Source organism: Rhinoderma darwinii, chromosome 8, assembly GCF_050947455.1.
Source record: "Rhinoderma darwinii isolate aRhiDar2 chromosome 8, aRhiDar2.hap1, whole genome shotgun sequence".
Lineage (NCBI taxonomy): Eukaryota > Metazoa > Chordata > Amphibia > Anura > Rhinodermatidae > Rhinoderma > Rhinoderma darwinii.
In genome coordinates this window covers 104,310,777-104,316,841 of record NC_134694.1, presented here as the reverse complement: position 1 = coordinate 104,316,841, position 6,065 = coordinate 104,310,777, and positions in this window count along the sequence as shown.

Here is a 6,065-nt window from a genome sequence, read left to right as displayed (position 1 = left end):
AATTTACTGTCACTTATAATCCCATCGCTCAACATACTGTGATATAATGGGCGTCTATATATCTTTAAGATCGATTAAGTAGTAGTCTATATAAGCTGATTTTTAGACAGTTCTATGAAGATTCCAGCACAGCGCCTACTAATCATACACTATAAATAGTGAAAACGACCACGTACAACGACAAAAGTAGCGGCAGATGCTATTACTGCGCGGGATGAGTGTGGGTGCAGTGGACGTTGAGGGTTCATGCACGTGCGCAAAAAAAAAAAAAATGCTGCAAAAATCGCTTGTATATACATGCATTTTTTGTCACGGTTTTGCTACATTTCCCCTTAACAGCTGTAGGAAAATGTTCCCGAGACGGTTTTTGTTGTTAGGGTATGTGCACACGATAACTGCATTTACGTCTGAAATTACGGAGCTGTTTTCAGGAGAAAACAGCTCCGTAATTTCAGACGTAATTGCATGTACTGGCGTTTTGCGAGGCGTCTTTTACGGACGTAATTTGGAGCTGTTCTTCATTGGAGTCAATGAAAAACGGCTCCAATTACATCCCAAGAAGTGTCCTGAACTTCTTTGACGAGGCTGTTATTTTACGCGCCGTCTTTTGACAGCGACGCGTAAAATTACAGGTCTTCGGCACAGAACATCGGCAAACCCATTGAAATGAATGGGCAGATGTTTGCCGACGAATTGGAGCCGTGTTTTCAGGCGTAATTCGAGGTGTAAAACGCCTCCATTATGCCTGAAAATAGATCGTGTGAACCCAGCCTTAAGGTGCATGTGATTTTTATTACAGAAAGGCTGGATTCACACGAGCACATTACGTCCGTAATGGACGGAACGTATTTCGGCCGCTAATCCCGGACCGAACACACGGCAGGGAGCCGGGCTCCTAGCATCATAGTTATGTACGATGCTAGGAGTCCCTGCCTCTCCGTGGAACTACTGTCCCGTACTGTAACCATGTTTTCAGTACGGGACAGTTGTCCTGCAGCGAGGCAGGGACTCCTAGCGTCGTACATAACTATGATGCTAGGAGCCCGGCTCCCTGCCGTGTGTTCGGTCCGGGATTAGCGGCCGAAATACATTCCGTCAATTACGGACGTAATGTGCTCATGTGATCCAGCCAAACAGTTATAGGAAATGTTCCTCGAAATGCTTCTATGGATAACTGCAATTGTGGCACCGCAAGGAAAAACTGCAACCGTGGTTCAATGCTGCAGCACTTCACCATTGATTTCAGGAGAAAAATGTAAACTAGTGGGGTAGAAGATAGATAGATAGATAGATAGATAGATAGATAGATAGATAGATAGATAGATAGATAGATAGATAGATAGATAGATATGCATTACTGCGGAATCTACTTACAGTAGAGAGGTCCTTAGCGCACATTTTGATCAAATTGTGTGAGCCCACCTGCCAAGACACGGTGACCTCTATAAGGTGGGTACCTACGCTGCACAAACACCCAGAACTGGGAATAAGCCTACATATTCTGGTAGGAACCAGAATTAAACTAATTAAAGTCACACAGGGCAGAATAGGAGGAGTGCAAAATTAAAAGATGGAGGCAGTCACTACCCCCATATACTAGTATTTCTCAATGAATTAGAATATCATCAAAACGTTTATTTATTTCAGTAATTCAATTCAAAAAGTAAAACTTATATATTATATAGATTCACCACGTGCTTTTCTGTTTACAAACATCCAAACGCAGTGTCATAATGATGGCGGCTGCGTGAAAATCACGCAGCCGCACATCATACGGGGCTGACACACGGAGCTGTTAAGTGCCTTTTGCGCACGCAAAATGCCACTTTTTTGCGTGCGCAAAACGCACACGCTCGTGTAAATCCGCCCTTACAGTTAATGAAAACCCAAAATTTAGTGTCTCAGAAAATGAGAATATTATATAAGCGCAATTTCAAAAATTATTTTTAATTCCGAAATGTTGGCCTACTGAAAAGTATGTACAGTATATGCCCTCAATACTTGGTCGGGGCTCCTTTTGCATGAATTACTGCATCAATGCGGCGTGGCATGGAGGCGATCAGCCTGTGGCACTGCTGAGGTATTATCAATGCGGCGTGGTATGGAGGCGATCAGCCTGTGGAACTGCTGAGGTGTTATCAATGTGGCGTGGTATGGAGGCGATCAGCCTGTGGCACTGCTTAAAGAGGCTCATCCACTTCTCTTCGTTACCACCCAGCTTCTGGCAGTGCACAGACACACAGCGTGTTCTCGAGAGATCACGCTGTGACGTCACTTCCTGCCCGAGGTCCTGCATCGTGTCGGACGAGCGAGGACACATCGGCACCAGAAGCTACAGTTGATTCTGCAGCAGCATCGGCGTTTGCAGGTAAGTAGCTACATCGACTTACCTGCAAACGCCGATGCTGCTGCAGAATCAAATGTAGCCTCTGGTGCCGATGTGTCCTCGCTCGTCCGACACGATGCAGGACATGGGGCCGGAAGTGACGTCACAGCGTGATCTCTCGAGAACACGGCTGTGTCTGCACTGCCAGAAGCTGGGTGTTAACGAAGAGAAGTGGATGATGCTGATTCGTCAGCATCATACACTTCTATTCACAACGCCCAGCTAGTAAAAGAAGTAAAAACGCCCCGATGTACGCACACAATACACGCCCAGTTGTACATAACTTTAAACACGCCCAGTTGTACTTTAGAAAGCCTCATTTGCATAAATATAAAAATGGTCATAACTTGGCCAAAAATGCTCATTTTAAAAAAAACAAAAAAACGTTACTCTTATCTACATTACAGCGCCGATCTGCTGCAATAGGAGATAGGGGTTGCAAAATCTGGTGACAGAGCCTCTTTAAGTGTTATCAATGCGGCGTGGCATGGATGCGATCAGCCTGTGGCACTGCTGAGGTGTTATCAATGTGGCGTGGAATGGAGGCGATCAGCCTGTGGCACTGCTGAAGTGTTATCAATGAGGCGTGGCATGGATGTGATCAGCCTGTGGCACTGCTGAGGTGTTATCAATGCGGTGTGGCATGGAGGTGATCAGCCTGTGGCACTGCTGAAGTGTTATCAATGCGGCGTGGCATGGAGGCGATCAGCCTGTGGCACTGCTGAGGTGTTATCAATGTGGCGTGGCATGAGGGTGATCAGCCTCTGGCACTGCTGGAGTGTTATGGAAGCCCAGGTTGCTTTAATATCGGCCTTCAGCTCGTCTGCATTGTTGGGTTTGGTGTCTCATCTTCCTCTTGACAATACCCCATAGATTCTCTATGGGGTTTAGGTCGGGCGAGTTTGCTGGCCAATCAAGCGCAGTGATACTGTGGTTACTACAACAGATATTGGTACTTTTGGTAGTTTGGGCAGGTGCCAAGTCCTGCTGGAAAATGAAATCAGCATCTCCATAAAGCTTGTCAGCAGAGGGAAAAGCATGAAGTGCTCGGAAATTTCCTGGTAGATGGCTGCGGTGACTAATGCCACTAAATATAAATAAATATGCATTACTGCTAAATCTTCTTACAATAAGGAGGTTCTTAGCGCACATTTTGATCAAATTGTGTGAGCACACCTGCCACGACAAGGCACCCTCTGGTTCCTACCATCCCCAGATATATATAGGTTTAGTCCCAGTTCTGGGTGTATGTGAAACCTAGGGACCCACTTTATAGAGGACGTCTTGTCGTGGCAGGTGGGCTTACACAATTTGATCAAACTGTGCGCTACGAACCTCCCTATTGTGAGTAGATTTAGCAGTAATGCATATTTATTTATATTTAGTGGCTTAGGTGGTATTACTGTTCGCAGTGCGCTGTCGCCATTTTCTTGTGTGCTGTATATTTGCAGTCACAGGCGTTCTTGCACCTGTATACACGTTTTGTTTCATTTTGCTGGACTATGCTGTTCAAACTTTTGTGTTATGTGTTCGATATATGTACAAGAGTATTGGGACACCTACACATTACACAAACAGGTGCTTTTATGATCTCCCATCCTAAATCCTTTGGCATTAATGGGGAGTTGGTCCCCATCCCTTCCCTTTGCAGCTAAAACAGCTTCCGCTCTTCTGGGAAGGTTTTCTACTAGATTTTGGAGTGTGTCTGGCAACTTTTATGCACTATGCGCCTCAGCACTTGGCAACCCGGCTCTGTAACTTTATGTGGTCTCCACTTCGTGGCGGAGTTGCTGTGGTTCCTAAACGCTTCCACTTTGCAATAATATCACTCACAGTAGATCATGGAAAATCTAGGAGGGAAGAAATTTCACGCACTGACGTGTTATAAGGGTATGTTCACACGGTCTATTTTCAGCCGTTTTTCGGGCCGTAAACGCCCGAAAATCGGAAGCAGAACGCCTCCAAACATCTGCCCATTGATTTCAATGGGAAAAACGGTGTTCCGTTCCGACGGGCTGTTTTTTTACGCGGCTGTGAAGAAGAAGTGTAGGTCACTTCTTGGGACGTTTTTGGAGCCGGTTTTCATTGACTCTATTGAAAACAGCTCCAAAAGCGGGCGTAAAAAACGCAGCGAAAATTCGTGAGTGGCTTAAAAAAACATCTGAAAATCAGGAGCTGTTTTCCCTTGAAAACAGCTCCGTATTTTCAGACGTTTTTGAGTTTGCGTGTGAACATACCCTGAGGGTATGTTCACACGGCCTATTTTCGGCCGTTTTTCAGGCCGTAAACGCCCGAAAAACGGCCACAAAATCGGTAGCAGAACGCCTCCAAACATCTGCCCATTGATTTCAATGGGAAAACGGTGTCTGTTCCGATGGAGCGTTTTTCGCTGCGTTTTTATACGCGTAAAAACACGGCCGCGAAAAATAAGTGCAGGACACTTCTTGGGACTTTTTTTTAGATGTTTTTCATTGACTCTAGTGAAAAAAGCTCCAAAAACGTCAGTAAAAAAGGCCACGAAAAACGCAGCAAAAATCGCGAGTAGCACAAAAAACGTCTGAAATTCAGGAGCTGTTTTCTCTTGAAAACAGCTCCGTATTTTGAGACGTTTTTGACTCTGCATGTGATCATACGCCAACGGTGACATCCTTTTACAGGACCACGCTGGCATGCAGTATTCTCTTTACAACGACCCGTTCTATCACAAATGTTTGTAGAGGCGACTGCATGACTAGTGCTGGATTTTATACACCTTCGGCAATGGGACTCAATGAAACACCAGCATTCAACAATTAAGAGGTGTGTCCCTATACTTTTGTCCATATAGTGTGTATATGAGATCGATGATAGATAGATAGATAGATAGATAGATAGATAGATAGATAGATAGATAGCAGATAACTAATAATCCAAATTTATACATTGCAAATGCAACAGTCAGTACCAACCAATCAGATTACAGTACTATCCTAAAAAAATTAACGATCTGCTCTGATTGGTTGCACCTTTTTTTCCTCTTCTGGACTATTTTTTTTAGTATTATTTTTATAAATGATAAATAATAGGGCAGTTATTTGCAGGTGACCCTGAAAAAGAAAAATGGTGTTCATCATTGGTCGCTTTGCTCATTTACACGAGGCAATAATTGCGGTATTCCGGGCCTTACATTATGATATAGCAAGTAAAAGAAACCCACCTCACCCCTGTCTAACCTCTGTGGCATTAAGAACCAATCAGGCAGCTTACTCTAGCAGATTAGGATCACTCACAAATGATCAGGGTTTATCTCCAGGTCATGGTCTCATACGTTGCCTACCATTTCTTCCAGCAGAACATGGGAAGCCATTATCTTGTCTTAAAGAGAACCTTTCACCTCCCCATACATGTACAGATGAGTGCAGCATGTAATGGGGAGGGCTGCACAAACCCTGGGGCACTTTACATTTTTTTTCTACCTCCCACCGTTATTTAGATATCGGTGCCGTTATATTTGGCGCCCAATATTTAAATAACCCCCTGAACAGTCAACTGGGCGTGTACTGTCAAGGGGGCGTGTTACTGTGGCTGTGACGCTGTCCAATCAGATATGGACAGCGCCACAGCAAGAGCGAGGAGAGAGAGAGTGCTATTGCAGTCTTTTCACCGGAACTGGCAAGGGGGCGTGTCACTGCTACGGACA